At 44.8% G+C, this 15228-nt stretch overlaps 12 non-coding genes across 12 annotated transcripts; all 12 read right to left on the bottom strand.

Annotated features, from left to right (window-relative positions):
- Nucleotides 1-403: 403 nt before the first annotated feature.
- LOC141234982 (U2 spliceosomal RNA) lies at nucleotides 404-594 on the bottom strand. Its single transcript, XR_012300842.1, has one exon. It is a non-coding gene; the product is annotated as a U2 spliceosomal RNA (small nuclear RNA).
- A 1115-nt stretch (nucleotides 595-1709) lies between these two features.
- LOC141234983 (U2 spliceosomal RNA) lies at nucleotides 1710-1900 on the bottom strand. The gene has a single exon (XR_012300843.1). It is a non-coding gene; the product is annotated as a U2 spliceosomal RNA (small nuclear RNA).
- A 1118-nt stretch (nucleotides 1901-3018) lies between these two features.
- On the bottom strand, nucleotides 3019-3209 carry LOC141235281 (U2 spliceosomal RNA). The gene has a single exon (XR_012301131.1). It is a non-coding gene; the product is annotated as a U2 spliceosomal RNA (small nuclear RNA).
- A 1115-nt stretch (nucleotides 3210-4324) lies between these two features.
- LOC141234985 (U2 spliceosomal RNA) lies at nucleotides 4325-4515 on the bottom strand. Its single transcript, XR_012300845.1, has one exon. It is a non-coding gene; the product is annotated as a U2 spliceosomal RNA (small nuclear RNA).
- A 1115-nt stretch (nucleotides 4516-5630) lies between these two features.
- LOC141234986 (U2 spliceosomal RNA) lies at nucleotides 5631-5821 on the bottom strand. Its single transcript, XR_012300846.1, has one exon. It is a non-coding gene; the product is annotated as a U2 spliceosomal RNA (small nuclear RNA).
- A 1115-nt stretch (nucleotides 5822-6936) lies between these two features.
- LOC141234987 (U2 spliceosomal RNA) lies at nucleotides 6937-7127 on the bottom strand. The gene has a single exon (XR_012300847.1). It is a non-coding gene; the product is annotated as a U2 spliceosomal RNA (small nuclear RNA).
- A 1115-nt stretch (nucleotides 7128-8242) lies between these two features.
- Nucleotides 8243-8433, bottom strand: LOC141234988 (U2 spliceosomal RNA). The gene has a single exon (XR_012300848.1). It is a non-coding gene; the product is annotated as a U2 spliceosomal RNA (small nuclear RNA).
- Nucleotides 8434-9548: 1115 nt separating this feature from the next.
- LOC141234989 (U2 spliceosomal RNA) lies at nucleotides 9549-9739 on the bottom strand. The gene has a single exon (XR_012300849.1). It is a non-coding gene; the product is annotated as a U2 spliceosomal RNA (small nuclear RNA).
- Nucleotides 9740-10854: 1115 nt separating this feature from the next.
- On the bottom strand, nucleotides 10855-11045 carry LOC141235245 (U2 spliceosomal RNA). The gene has a single exon (XR_012301097.1). It is a non-coding gene; the product is annotated as a U2 spliceosomal RNA (small nuclear RNA).
- Nucleotides 11046-12160: 1115 nt separating this feature from the next.
- On the bottom strand, nucleotides 12161-12351 carry LOC141235177 (U2 spliceosomal RNA). The gene has a single exon (XR_012301032.1). It is a non-coding gene; the product is annotated as a U2 spliceosomal RNA (small nuclear RNA).
- Nucleotides 12352-13466: 1115 nt separating this feature from the next.
- On the bottom strand, nucleotides 13467-13657 carry LOC141234990 (U2 spliceosomal RNA). Its single transcript, XR_012300850.1, has one exon. It is a non-coding gene; the product is annotated as a U2 spliceosomal RNA (small nuclear RNA).
- A 1115-nt stretch (nucleotides 13658-14772) lies between these two features.
- LOC141235199 (U2 spliceosomal RNA) lies at nucleotides 14773-14963 on the bottom strand. The gene has a single exon (XR_012301053.1). It is a non-coding gene; the product is annotated as a U2 spliceosomal RNA (small nuclear RNA).
- Between the last annotated feature and the right edge of the window lie 265 nt (nucleotides 14964-15228).

Below are 15228 nucleotides of genomic sequence, written 5' to 3' on the forward strand. Positions count from 1 at the left end.
TTTAAAAGGCTGCTGTTGATAACAAGGGCATTTGCTAAATAGATGGTGTGTGTGCAACAATATACTGAAAGGTCAATTATATTGTGCAGCTTATCTCACCACCTGTAGTTATTTAGGTGAAAGCTCCAAAATGCTTGCCTAATATGTCTGTTTATCCAAAAGGAAGTAAAAAGGGAGAGCTAGAAAGATAGCATTGCATCACATTACATGGCAATGCAATGCACAGTTGCTGAAGTTGAACCAAAATGAGCTTGTAATCTGGCTTCTGCAACTTTGAACATGAAAAATCCAATGAGGAGAAGAAAAGCAAAGCCAAAGAGTCCATCCCCAAATCCGACAAACAAGCAAAATGAACAAAAAACATTGAATTCAATTCTTTCTGATTTTAGAAACTGCATTAAAGAAGGGGTGCACCGGTCCTGGAGATACTGCAATACCAGGTCAATGCGTGGAGTGGACAGAGCAAGCTCTTTTTCCATCTCCCTGTTCTAAAAATCCATTTAATATATGGTCCCCAGATAGGGGACGTATCAGATATTAAACTGATAAGAACAGATACTACACTTGATCTTAGCCAAAAGGCCGAGAAGCGATAACCAGAATTGGTTTCAAACTACGGAGCCACCCAAGGATCCTGAAAAGTCCATTTGTGGAGATGAGCTCCTGGACTCCCGTTAAGAAGACATGTTGTCAACCTCTAGATCCCTTACATGCCTGCACTTTTCGGCTTGCTGCTGCTGCAATCCACGCGTTTTAGATCTGCATAACTCCACCTCTTTAAACACAGCACCTTCACCCCCTGCTGTTCCCACCCGCCTCAACACCGTTGGAAGGGAGGAGAACCAATTAAGGCGGGGGGTGGGGTGGAACGAGCAGCTGTCTACCCTTAGCAGGAGGGCTCCTGATTACATACCTCTCCTGCTGCTGCTGCTGCTGGCTGTCCAGCAGCAGACTGAAGGTGGCTGCTGCTGTGCACAGGTATATAAAGGCTCAGAGCCTATTATGACACGCGCAGCCAGCGTTCCATTGCCACATTCCATCTACTGCAGGCAGGATACCTGGCTGGCTGAATGTCGCTGAGAAGCTCACAGAGACCGCCATAAGCAACAGTTTAACAGAATGCCACAGACTAATCAACCAAACTTTTTGGGTTGGGTTCTCTTTTATAGTCTGCAGGCATTAAATGAAAGAAGTCAGTGTTCCAGCAGAAGGAGACAACGTTTCAGAAAAGGCATTGTAGCAAACCAAAAAAGAAATTTTAAGCGCAGCAGAGTAACCAGCGCACATACCTGTTAGCTCAGGTGAGTTTAAAAGGCTGCTGTTGATAACAAGGGCATTTGCTAAATAGATGGTGTGTGTGCAACAATATACTGAAAGGTCAATTATATTGTGCAGCTTATCTCACCACCTGTAGTTATTTAGGTGAAAGCTCCAAAATGCTTGCCTAATATGTCTGTTTATCCAAAAGGAAGTAAAAAGGGAGAGCTAGAAAGATAGCATTGCATCACATTACATGGCAATGCAATGCACAGTTGCTGAAGTTGAACCAAAATGAGCTTGTAATCTGGCTTCTGCAACTTTGAACATGAAAAATCCAATGAGGAGAAGAGAAGCAAAGCCAAAGAGTCCATCCCAAAATCCGACAAACAAGCAAAATGAACAAAAAACATTGAATTCAATTCTTTCTGATTTTAGAAACTGCATTAAAGAAGGGGTGCACCGGTCCTGGAGATACTGCAATACCAGGTCAATGCGTGGAGTGGACAGAGCAAGCTCTTTTTCCATCTCCCTGTTCTAAAAATCCATTTAATATATGGTCCCCAGATAGGGGACGTATCAGATATTAAACTGATAAGAACAGATACTACACTTGATCTTAGCCAAAAGGCCGAGAAGCGATAACCAGAATTGGTTTCAAACTACGGAGCCACCCAAGGATCCTGAAAAGTCCATTTGTGGAGATGAGCTCCTGGACTCCCGTTAAGAAGACATGTTGTCAACCTCTAGATCCCTTACATGCCTGCACTTTTCGGCTTGCTGCTGCTGCAATCCACGCGTTTTAGATCTGCATAACTCCACCTCTTTAAACACAGCACCTTCACCCCCTGCTGTTCCCACCCGCCTCAACACCGTTGGAAGGGAGGAGAACCAATTAAGGCGGGGGGTGGGGTGGAACGAGCAGCTGTCTACCCTTAGCAGGAGGGCTCCTGATTACATACCTCTCCTGCTGCTGCTGCTGCTGCTGGCTGTCCAGCAGCAGACTGAAGGTGGCTGCTGCTGTGCACAGGTATATAAAGGCTCAGAGCCTATTATGACACGCGCAGCCAGCGTTCCATTGCCACATTCCATCTACTGCAGGCAGGATACCTGGCTGGCTGAATGTCGCTGAGAAGCTCACAGAGACCGCCATAAGCAACAGTTTAACAGAATGCCACAGACTAATCAACCAAACTTTTTGGGTTGGGTTCTCTTTTATAGTCTGCAGGCATTAAATGAAAGAAGTCAGTGTTCCAGCAGAAGGAGACAACGTTTCAGAAAAGGCATTGTAGCAAACCAAAAAAGAAATTTTAAGCGCAGCAGAGTAACCAGCGCACATACCTGTTAGCTCAGGTGAGTTTAAAAGGCTGCTGTTGATAACAAGGGCATTTGCTAAATAGATGGTGTGTGTGCAACAATATACTGAAAGGTCAATTATATTGTGCAGCTTATCTCACCACCTGTAGTTATTTAGGTGAAAGCTCCAAAATGCTTGCCTAATATGTCTGTTTATCCAAAAGGAAGTAAAAAGGGAGAGCTAGAAAGATAGCATTGCATCACATTACATGGCAATGCAATGCACAGTTGCTGAAGTTGAACCAAAATGAGCTTGTAATCTGGCTTCTGCAACTTTGAACATGAAAAATCCAATGAGGAGAAGAAAAGCAAAGCCAAAGAGTCCATCCCAAAATCCGACAAACAAGCAAAATGAACAAAAAACATTGAATTCAATTCTTTCTGATTTTAGAAACTGCATTAAAGAAGGGGTGCACCGGTCCTGGAGATACTGCAATACCAGGTCAATGCGTGGAGTGGACAGAGCAAGCTCTTTTTCCATCTCCCTGTTCTAAAAATCCATTTAATATATGGTCCCCAGATAGGGGACGTATCAGATATTAAACTGATAAGAACAGATACTACACTTGATCTTAGCCAAAAGGACGAGAAGCGATAACCAGAATTGGTTTCAAACTACGGAGCCACCCAAGGATCCTGAAAAGTCCATTTGTGGAGATGAGCTCCTGGACTCCCGTTAAGAAGACATGTTGTCAACCTCTAGATCCCTTACATGCCTGCACTTTTCGGCTTGCTGCTGCTGCAATCCACGCGTTTTAGATCTGCATAACTCCACCTCTTTAAACACAGCACCTTCACCCCCTGCTGTTCCCACCCGCCTCAACACCGTTGGAAGGGAGGAGAACCAATTAAGGCGGGGGGTGGGGTGGAACGAGCAGCTGTCTACCCTTAGCAGGAGGGCTCCTGATTACATACCTCTCCTGCTGCTGCTGCTGCTGGCTGTCCAGCAGCAGACTGAAGGTGGCTGCTGCTGTGCACAGGTATATAAAGGCTCAGAGCCTATTATGACACGCGCAGCCAGCGTTCCATTGCCACATTCCATCTACTGCAGGCAGGATACCTGGCTGGCTGAATGTCGCTGAGAAGCTCACAGAGACCGCCATAAGCAACAGTTTAACAGAATGCCACAGACTAATCAACCAAACTTTTTGGGTTGGGTTCTCTTTTATAGTCTGCAGGCATTAAATGAAAGAAGTCAGTGTTCCAGCAGAAGGAGACAACGTTTCAGAAAAGGCATTGTAGCAAACCAAAAAAGAAATTTTAAGCGCAGCAGAGTAACCAGCGCACATACCTGTTAGCTCAGGTGAGTTTAAAAGGCTGCTGTTGATAACAAGGGCATTTGCTAAATAGATGGTGTGTGTGCAACAATATACTGAAAGGTCAATTATATTGTGCAGCTTATCTCACCACCTGTAGTTATTTAGGTGAAAGCTCCAAAATGCTTGCCTAATATGTCTGTTTATCCAAAAGGAAGTAAAAAGGGAGAGCTAGAAAGATAGCATTGCATCACATTACATGGCAATGCAATGCACAGTTGCTGAAGTTGAACCAAAATGAGCTTGTAATCTGGCTTCTGCAACTTTGAACATGAAAAATCCAATGAGGAGAAGAAAAGCAAAGCCAAAGAGTCCATCCCAAAATCCGACAAACAAGCAAAATGAACAAAAAACATTGAATTCAATTCTTTCTGATTTTAGAAACTGCATTAAAGAAGGGGTGCACCGGTCCTGGAGATACTGCAATACCAGGTCAATGCGTGGAGTGGACAGAGCAAGCTCTTTTTCCATCTCCCTGTTCTAAAAATCCATTTAATATATGGTCCCCAGATAGGGGACGTATCAGATATTAAACTGATAAGAACAGATACTACACTTGATCTTAGCCAAAAGGCCGAGAAGCGATAACCAGAATTGGTTTCAAACTACGGAGCCACCCAAGGATCCTGAAAAGTCCATTTGTGGAGATGAGCTCCTGGACTCCCGTTAAGAAGACATGTTGTCAACCTCTAGATCCCTTACATGCCTGCACTTTTCGGCTTGCTGCTGCTGCAATCCACGCGTTTTAGATCTGCATAACTCCACCTCTTTAAACACAGCACCTTCACCCCCTGCTGTTCCCACCCGCCTCAACACCGTTGGAAGGGAGGAGAACCAATTAAGGCGGGGGGTGGGGTGGAACGAGCAGCTGTCTACCCTTAGCAGGAGGGCTCCTGATTACATACCTCTCCTGCTGCTGCTGCTGCTGGCTGTCCAGCAGCAGACTGAAGGTGGCTGCTGCTGTGCACAGGTATATAAAGGCTCAGAGCCTATTATGACACGCGCAGCCAGCGTTCCATTGCCACATTCCATCTACTGCAGGCAGGATACCTGGCTGGCTGAATGTCGCTGAGAAGCTCACAGAGACCGCCATAAGCAACAGTTTAACAGAATGCCACAGACTAATCAACCAAACTTTTTGGGTTGGGTTCTCTTTTATAGTCTGCAGGCATTAAATGAAAGAAGTCAGTGTTCCAGCAGAAGGAGACAACGTTTCAGAAAAGGCATTGTAGCAAACCAAAAAAGAAATTTTAAGCGCAGCAGAGTAACCAGCGCACATACCTGTTAGCTCAGGTGAGTTTAAAAGGCTGCTGTTGATAACAAGGGCATTTGCTAAATAGATGGTGTGTGTGCAACAATATACTGAAAGGTCAATTATATTGTGCAGCTTATCTCACCACCTGTAGTTATTTAGGTGAAAGCTCCAAAATGCTTGCCTAATATGTCTGTTTATCCAAAAGGAAGTAAAAAGGGAGAGCTAGAAAGATAGCATTGCATCACATTACATGGCAATGCAATGCACAGTTGCTGAAGTTGAACCAAAATGAGCTTGTAATCTGGCTTCTGCAACTTTGAACATGAAAAATCCAATGAGGAGAAGAAAAGCAAAGCCAAAGAGTCCATCCCAAAATCCGACAAACAAGCAAAATGAACAAAAAACATTGAATTCAATTTTTTCTGATTTTAGAAACTGCATTAAAGAAGGGGTGCACCGGTCCTGGAGATACTGCAATACCAGGTCAATGCGTGGAGTGGACAGAGCAAGCTCTTTTTCCATCTCCCTGTTCTAAAAATCCATTTAATATATGGTCCCCAGATAGGGGACGTATCAGATATTAAACTGATAAGAACAGATACTACACTTGATCTTAGCCAAAAGGCCGAGAAGCGATAACCAGAATTGGTTTCAAACTACGGAGCCACCCAAGGATCCTGAAAAGTCCATTTGTGGAGATGAGCTCCTGGACTCCCGTTAAGAAGACATGTTGTCAACCTCTAGATCCCTTACATGCCTGCACTTTTCGGCTTGCTGCTGCTGCAATCCACGCGTTTTAGATCTGCATAACTCCACCTCTTTAAACACAGCACCTTCACCCCCTGCTGTTCCCACCCGCCTCAACACCGTTGGAAGGGAGGAGAACCAATTAAGGCGGGGGGTGGGGTGGAACGAGCAGCTGTCTACCCTTAGCAGGAGGGCTCCTGATTACATACCTCTCCTGCTGCTGCTGCTGCTGGCTGTCCAGCAGCAGACTGAAGGTGGCTGCTGCTGTGCACAGGTATATAAAGGCTCAGAGCCTATTATGACACACGCAGCCAGCGTTCCATTGCCACATTCCATCTACTGCAGGCAGGATACCTGGCTGGCTGAATGTCGCTGAGAAGCTCACAGAGACCGCCATAAGCAACAGTTTAACAGAATGCCACAGACTAATCAACCAAACTTTTTGGGTTGGGTTCTCTTTTATAGTCTGCAGGCATTAAATGAAAGAAGTCAGTGTTCCAGCAGAAGGAGACAACGTTTCAGAAAAGGCATTGTAGCAAACCAAAAAAGAAATTTTAAGCGCAGCAGAGTAACCAGCGCACATACCTGTTAGCTCAGGTGAGTTTAAAAGGCTGCTGTTGATAACAAGGGCATTTGCTAAATAGATGGTGTGTGTGCAACAATATACTGAAAGGTCAATTATATTGTGCAGCTTATCTCTCCACCTGTAGTTATTTAGGTGAAAGCTCCAAAATGCTTGCCTAATATGTCTGTTTATCCAAAAGGAAGTAAAAAGGGAGAGCTAGAAAGATAGCATTGCATCACATTACATGGCAATGCAATGCACAGTTGCTGAAGTTGAACCAAAATGAGCTTGTAATCTGGCTTCTGCAACTTTGAACATGAAAAATCCAATGAGGAGAAGAAAAGCAAAGCCAAAGAGTCCATCCCAAAATCCGACAAACAAGCAAAATGAACAAAAAACATTGAATTCAATTCTTTCTGATTTTAGAAACTGCATTAAAGAAGGGGTGCACCGGTCCTGGAGATACTGCAATACCAGGTCAATGCGTGGAGTGGACAGAGCAAGCTCTTTTTCCATCTCCCTGTTCTAAAAATCCATTTAATATATGGTCCCCAGATAGGGGACGTATCAGATATTAAACTGATAAGAACAGATACTACACTTGATCTTAGCCAAAAGGCCGAGAAGCGATAACCAGAATTGGTTTCAAACTACGGAGCCACCCAAGGATCCTGAAAAGTCCATTTGTGGAGATGAGCTCCTGGACTCCCGTTAAGAAGACATGTTGTCAACCTCTAGATCCCTTACATGCCTGCACTTTTCGGCTTGCTGCTGCTGCAATCCACGCGTTTTAGATCTGCATAACTCCACCTCTTTAAACACAGCACCTTCACCCCCTGCTGTTCCCACCCGCCTCAACACCGTTGGAAGGGAGGAGAACCAATTAAGGCGGGGGGTGGGGTGGAACGAGCAGCTGTCTACCCTTAGCAGGAGGGCTGCTGATTACATACCTCTCCTGCTGCTGCTGCTGCTGGCTGTCCAGCAGCAGACTGAAGGTGGCTGCTGCTGTGCACAGGTATATAAAGGCTCAGAGCCTATTATGACACACGCAGCCAGCGTTCCATTGCCACATTCCATCTACTGCAGGCAGGATACCTGGCTGGCTGAATGTCGCTGAGAAGCTCACAGAGACCGCCATAAGCAACAGTTTAACAGAATGCCACAGACTAATCAACCAAACTTTTTGGGTTGGGTTCTCTTTTATAGTCTGCAGGCATTAAATGAAAGAAGTCAGTGTTCCAGCAGAAGGAGACAACGTTTCAGAAAAGGCATTGTAGCAAACCAAAAAAGAAATTTTAAGCGCAGCAGAGTAACCAGCGCACATACCTGTTAGCTCAGGTGAGTTTAAAAGGCTGCTGTTGATAACAAGGGCATTTGCTAAATAGATGGTGTGTGTGCAACAATATACTGAAAGGTCAATTATATTGTGCAGCTTATCTCACCACCTGTAGTTATTTAGGTGAAAGCTCCAAAATGCTTGCCTAATATGTCTGTTTATCCAAAAGGAAGTAAAAAGGGAGAGCTAGAAAGATAGCATTGCATCACATTACATGGCAATGCAATGCACAGTTGCTGAAGTTGAACCAAAATGAGCTTGTAATCTGGCTTCTGCAACTTTGAACATGAAAAATCCAATGAGGAGAAGAAAAGCAAAGCCAAAGAGTCCATCCCAAAATCCGACAAACAAGCAAAATGAACAAAAAACATTGAATTCAATTCTTTCTGATTTTAGAAACTGCATTAAAGAAGGGGTGCACCGGTCCTGGAGATACTGCAATACCAGGTCAATGCGTGGAGTGGACAGAGCAAGCTCTTTTTCCATCTCCCTGTTCTAAAAATCCATTTAATATATGGTCCCCAGATAGGGGACGTATCAGATATTAAACTGATAAGAACAGATACTACACTTGATCTTAGCCAAAAGGCCGAGAAGCGATAACCAGAATTGGTTTCAAACTACGGAGCCACCCAAGGATCCTGAAAAGTCCATTTGTGGAGATGAGCTCCTGGACTCCCGTTAAGAAGACATGTTGTCAACCTCTAGATCCCTTACATGCCTGCACTTTTCGGCTTGCTGCTGCTGCAATCCACGCGTTTTAGATCTGCATAACTCCACCTCTTTAAACACAGCACCTTCACCCCCTGCTGTTCCCACCCGCCTCAACACCGTTGGAAGGGAGGAGAACCAATTAAGGCGGGGGGTGGGGTGGAACGAGCAGCTGTCTACCCTTAGCAGGAGGGCTGCTGATTACATACCTCTCCTGCTGCTGCTGCTGCTGGCTGTCCAGCAGCAGACTGAAGGTGGCTGCTGCTGTGCACAGGTATATAAAGGCTCAGAGCCTATTATGACACACGCAGCCAGCGTTCCATTGCCACATTCCATCTACTGCAGGCAGGATACCTGGCTGGCTGAATGTCGCTGAGAAGCTCACAGAGACCGCCATAAGCAACAGTTTAACAGAATGCCACAGACTAATCAACCAAACTTTTTGGGTTGGGTTCTCTTTTATAGTCTGCAGGCATTAAATGAAAGAAGTCAGTGTTCCAGCAGAAGGAGACAACGTTTCAGAAAAGGCATTGTAGCAAACCAAAAAAGAAATTTTAAGCGCAGCAGAGTAACCAGCGCACATACCTGTTAGCTCAGGTGAGTTTAAAAGGCTGCTGTTGATAACAAGGGCATTTGCTAAATAGATGGTGTGTGTGCAACAATATACTGAAAGGTCAATTATATTGTGCAGCTTATCTCACCACCTGTAGTTATTTAGGTGAAAGCTCCAAAATGCTTGCCTAATATGTCTGTTTATCCAAAAGGAAGTAAAAAGGGAGAGCTAGAAAGATAGCATTGCATCACATTACATGGCAATGCAATGCACAGTTGCTGAAGTTGAACCAAAATGAGCTTGTAATCTGGCTTCTGCAACTTTGAACATGAAAAATCCAATGAGGAGAAGAAAAGCAAAGCCAAAGAGTCCATCCCAAAATCCGACAAACAAGCAAAATGAACAAAAAACATTGAATTCAATTCTTTCTGATTTTAGAAACTGCATTAAAGAAGGGGTGCACCGGTCCTGGAGATACTGCAATACCAGGTCAATGCGTGGAGTGGACAGAGCAAGCTCTTTTTCCATCTCCCTGTTCTAAAAATCCATTTAATATATGGTCCCCAGATAGGGGACGTATCAGATATTAAACTGATAAGAACAGATACTACACTTGATCTTAGCCAAAAGGCCGAGAAGCGATAACCAGAATTGGTTTCAAACTACGGAGCCACCCAAGGATCCTGAAAAGTCCATTTGTGGAGATGAGCTCCTGGACTCCCGTTAAGAAGACATGTTGTCAACCTCTAGATCCCTTACATGCCTGCACTTTTCGGCTTGCTGCTGCTGCAATCCACGCGTTTTAGATCTGCATAACTCCACCTCTTTAAACACAGCACCTTCACCCCCTGCTGTTCCCACCCGCCTCAACACCGTTGGAAGGGAGGAGAACCAATTAAGGCGGGGGGTGGGGTGGAACGAGCAGCTGTCTACCCTTAGCAGGAGGGCTCCTGATTACATACCTCTCCTGCTGCTGCTGCTGCTGGCTGTCCAGCAGCAGACTGAAGGTGGCTGCTGCTGTGCACAGGTATATAAAGGCTCAGAGCCTATTATGACACGCGCAGCCAGCGTTCCATTGCCACATTCCATCTACTGCAGGCAGGATGCCTGGCTGGCTGAATGTCGCTGAGAAGCTCACAGAGACCGCCATAAGCAACAGTTTAACAGAATGCCACAGACTAATCAACCAAACTTTTTGGGTTGGGTTCTCTTTTATAGTCTGCAGGCATTAAATGAAAGAAGTCAGTGTTCCAGCAGAAGGAGACAACGTTTCAGAAAAGGCATTGTAGCAAACCAAAAAAGAAATTTTAAGCGCAGCAGAGTAACCAGCGCACATACCTGTTAGCTCAGGTGAGTTTAAAAGGCTGCTGTTGATAACAAGGGCATTTGCTAAATAGATGGTGTGTGTGCAACAATATACTGAAAGGTCAATTATATTGTGCAGCTTATCTCACCACCTGTAGTTATTTAGGTGAAAGCTCCAAAATGCTTGCCTAATATGTCTGTTTATCCAAAAGGAAGTAAAAAGGGAGAGCTAGAAAGATAGCATTGCATCACATTACATGGCAATGCAATGCACAGTTGCTGAAGTTGAACCAAAATGAGCTTGTAATCTGGCTTCTGCAACTTTGAACATGAAAAATCCAATGAGGAGAAGAAAAGCAAAGCCAAAGAGTCCATCCCAAAATCCGACAAACAAGCAAAATGAACAAAAAACATTGAATTCAATTCTTTCTGATTTTAGAAACTGCATTAAAGAAGGGGTGCACCGGTTCTGGAGATACTGCAATACCAGGTCAATGCGTGGAGTGGACAGAGCAAGCTCTTTTTCCATCTCCCTGTTCTAAAAATCCATTTAATATATGGTCCCCAGATAGGGGACGTATCAGATATTAAACTGATAAGAACAGATACTACACTTGATCTTAGCCAAAAGGCCGAGAAGCGATAACCAGAATTGGTTTCAAACTACGGAGCCACCCAAGGATCCTGAAAAGTCCATTTGTGGAGATGAGCTCCTGGACTCCCGTTAAGAAGACATGTTGTCAACCTCTAGATCCCTTACATGCCTGCACTTTTCGGCTTGCTGCTGCTGCAATCCACGCGTTTTAGATCTGCATAACTCCACCTCTTTAAACACAGCACCTTCACCCCCTGCTGTTCCCACCCGCCTCAACACCGTTGGAAGGGAGGAGAACCAATTAAGGCGGGGGGTGGGGTGGAACGAGCAGCTGTCTACCCTTAGCAGGAGGGCTCCTGATTACATACCTCTCCTGCTGCTGCTGCTGCTGGCTGTCCAGCAGCAGACTGAAGGTGGCTGCTGCTGTGCACAGGTATATAAAGGCTCAGAGCCTATTATGACACGCGCAGCCAGCGTTCCATTGCCACATTCCATCTACTGCAGGCAGGATACCTGGCTGGCTGAATGTCGCTGAGAAGCTCACAGAGACCGCCATAAGCAACAGTTTAACAGAATGCCACAGACTAATCAACCAAACTTTTTGGGTTGGGTTCTCTTTTATAGTCTGCAGGCATTAAATGAAAGAAGTCAGTGTTCCAGCAGAAGGAGACAACGTTTCAGAAAAGGCATTGTAGCAAACCAAAAAAGAAATTTTAAGCGCAGCAGAGTAACCAGCGCACATACCTGTTAGCTCAGGTGAGTTTAAAAGGCTGCTGTTGATAACAAGGGCATTTGCTAAATAGATGGTGTGTGTGCAACAATATACTGAAAGGTCAATTATATTGTGCAGCTTATCTCACCACCTGTAGTTATTTAGGTGAAAGCTCCAAAATGCTTGCCTAATATGTCTGTTTATCCAAAAGGAAGTAAAAAGGGAGAGCTAGAAAGATAGCATTGCATCACATTACATGGCAATGCAATGCACAGTTGCTGAAGTTGAACCAAAATGAGCTTGTAATCTGGCTTCTGCAACTTTGAACATGAAAAATCCAATGAGGAGAAGAAAAGCAAAGCCAAAGAGTCCATCCCAAAATCCGACAAACAAGCAAAATGAACAAAAAACATTGAATTCAATTCTTTCTGATTTTAGAAACTGCATTAAAGAAGGGATGCACCGGTCCTGGAGATACTGCAATACCAGGTCAATGCGTGGAGTGGACAGAGCAAGCTCTTTTTCCATCTCCCTGTTCTAAAAATCCATTTAATATATGGTCCCCAGATAGGGGACGTATCAGATATTAAACTGATAAGAACAGATACTACACTTGATCTTAGCCAAAAGGCCGAGAAGCGATAACCAGAATTGGTTTCAAACTACGGAGCCACCCAAGGATCCTGAAAAGTCCATTTGTGGAGATGAGCTCCTGGACTCCCGTTAAGAAGACATGTTGTCAACCTCTAGATCCCTTACATGCCTGCACTTTTCGGCTTGCTGCTGCTGCAATCCACGCGTTTTAGATCTGCATAACTCCACCTCTTTAAACACAGCACCTTCACCCCCTGCTGTTCCCACCCGCCTCAACACCGTTGGAAGGGAGGAGAACCAATTAAGGCGGGGGGTGGGGTGGAACGAGCAGCTGTCTACCCTTAGCAGGAGGGCTCCTGATTACATACCTCTCCTGCTGCTGCTGCTGCTGGCTGTCCAGCAGCAGACTGAAGGTGGCTGCTGCTGTGCACAGGTATATAAAGGCTCAGAGCCTATTATGACACGCGCAGCCAGCGTTCCATTGCCACATTCCATCTACTGCAGGCAGGATACCTGGCTGGCTGAATGTCGCTGAGAAGCTCACAGAGACCGCCATAAGCAACAGTTTAACAGAATGCCACAGACTAATCAACCAAACTTTTTGGGTTGGGTTCTCTTTTATAGTCTGCAGGCATTAAATGAAAGAAGTCAATGTTCCAGCAGAAGGAGACAACGTTTCAGAAAAGGCATTGTAGCAAACCAAAAAAGAAATTTTAAGCGCAGCAGAGTAACCAGCGCACATACCTGTTAGCTCAGGTGAGTTTAAAAGGCTGCTGTTGATAACAAGGGCATTTGCTAAATAGATGGTGTGTGTGCAACAATATACTGAAAGGTCAATTATATTGTGCAGCTTATCTCACCACCTGTAGTTATTTAGGTGAAAGCTCCAAAATGCTTGCCTAATATGTCTGTTTATCCAAAAGGAAGTAAAAAGGGAGAGCTAGAAAGATAGCATTGCATCACATTACATGGCAATGCAATGCACAGTTGCTGAAGTTGAACCAAAATGAGCTTGTAATCTGGCTTCTGCAACTTTGAACATGAAAAATCCAATGAGGAGAAGAAAAGCAAAGCCAAAGAGTCCATCCCAAAATCCGACAAACAAGCAAAATGAACAAAAAACATTGAATTCAATTCTTTCTGATTTTAGAAACTGCATTACAGAAGGGGTGCACCGGTCCTGGAGATACTGCAATACCAGGTCAATGCGTGGAGTGGACAGAGCAAGCTCTTTTTCCATCTCCCTGTTCTAAAAATCCATTTAATATATGGTCCCCAGATAGGGGACGTATCAGATATTAAACTGATAAGAACAGATACTACACTTGATCTTAGCCAAAAGGCCGAGAAGCGATAACCAGAATTGGTTTCAAACTACGGAGCCACCCAAGGATCCTGAAAAGTCCATTTGTGGAGATGAGCTCCTGGACTCCCGTTAAGAAGACATGTTGTCAACCTCTAGATCCCTTACATGCCTGCACTTTTCGGCTTGCTGCTGCTGCAATCCACGCGTTTTAGATCTGCATAACTCCACCTCTTTAAACACAGCACCTTCACCCCCTGCTGTTCCCACCCGCCTCAACACCGTTGGAAGGGAGGAGAACCAATTAAGGCGGGGGGTGGGGTGGAACGAGCAGCTGTCTACCCTTAGCAGGAGGGCTCCTGATTACATACCTCTCCTGCTGCTGCTGCTGCTGGCTGTCCAGCAGCAGACTGAAGGTGGCTGCTGCTGTGCACAGGTATATAAAGGCTCAGAGCCTATTATGACACGCGCAGCCAGCGTTCCATTGCCACATTCCATCTACTGCAGGCAGGATACCTGGCTGGCTGAATGTCGCTGAGAAGCTCACAGAGACCGCCATAAGCAACAGTTTAACAGAATGCCACAGACTAATCAACCAAACTTTTTGGGTTGGGTTCTCTTTTATAGTCTGCAGGCATTAAATGAAAGAAGTCAGTGTTCCAGCAGAAGGAGACAACGTTTCAGAAAAGGCATTGTAGCAAACCAAAAAAGAAATTTTAAGCGCAGCAGAGTAACCAGCGCACATACCTGTTAGCTCAGGTGAGTTTAAAAGGCTGCTGTTGATAACAAGGGCATTTGCTAAATAGATGGTGTGTGTGCAACAATATACTGAAAGGTCAATTATATTGTGCAGCTTATCTCACCACCTGTAGTTATTTAGGTGAAAGCTCCAAAATGCTTGCCTAATATGTCTGTTTATCCAAAAGGAAGTAAAAAGGGAGAGCTAGAAAGATAGCATTGCATCACATTACATGGCAATGCAATGCACAGTTGCTGAAGTTGAACCAAAATGAGCTTGTAATCTGGCTTCTGCAACTTTGAACATGAAAAATCCAATGAGGAGAAGAAAAGCAAAGCCAAAGAGTCCATCCCAAAATCCGACAAACAAGCAAAATGAACAAAAAACATTGAATTCAATTCTTTCTGATTTTAGAAACTGCATTACAGAAGGGGTGCACCAGTCCTGGAGATACTGCAATACCAGGTCAATGCGTGGAGTGGACAGAGCAAGCTCTTTTTCCATCTCCCTGTTCTAAAAATCCATTTAATATATGGTCCCCAGATAGGGGACGTATCAGATATTAAACTGATAAGAACAGATACTACACTTGATCTTAGCCAAAAGGCCGAGAAGCGATAACCAGAATTGGTTTCAAACTACGGAGCCACCCAAGGATCCTGAAAAGTCCATTTGTGGAGATGAGCTCCTGGACTCCCGTTAAGAAGACATGTTGTCAACCTCTAGATCCCTTACATGCCTGCACTTTTCGGCTTGCTGCTGCTGCAATCCACGCGTTTTAGATCTGCATAACTCCACCTCTTTAAACACAGCACCTTCACCCCCTGCTGTTCCCACCCTCCTCAACACCGTTGGAAGGGAGGAGAACCAATTAAGGCGGGGGG

The sequence above is a fragment of the Phyllobates terribilis genome, unplaced genomic scaffold (assembly GCF_046119375.1).
Source record: "Phyllobates terribilis strain yellow unplaced genomic scaffold, ASM4611937v1 Scaffold_650__1_contigs__length_881393, whole genome shotgun sequence".
NCBI lineage: Eukaryota > Metazoa > Chordata > Amphibia > Anura > Dendrobatidae > Phyllobates > Phyllobates terribilis.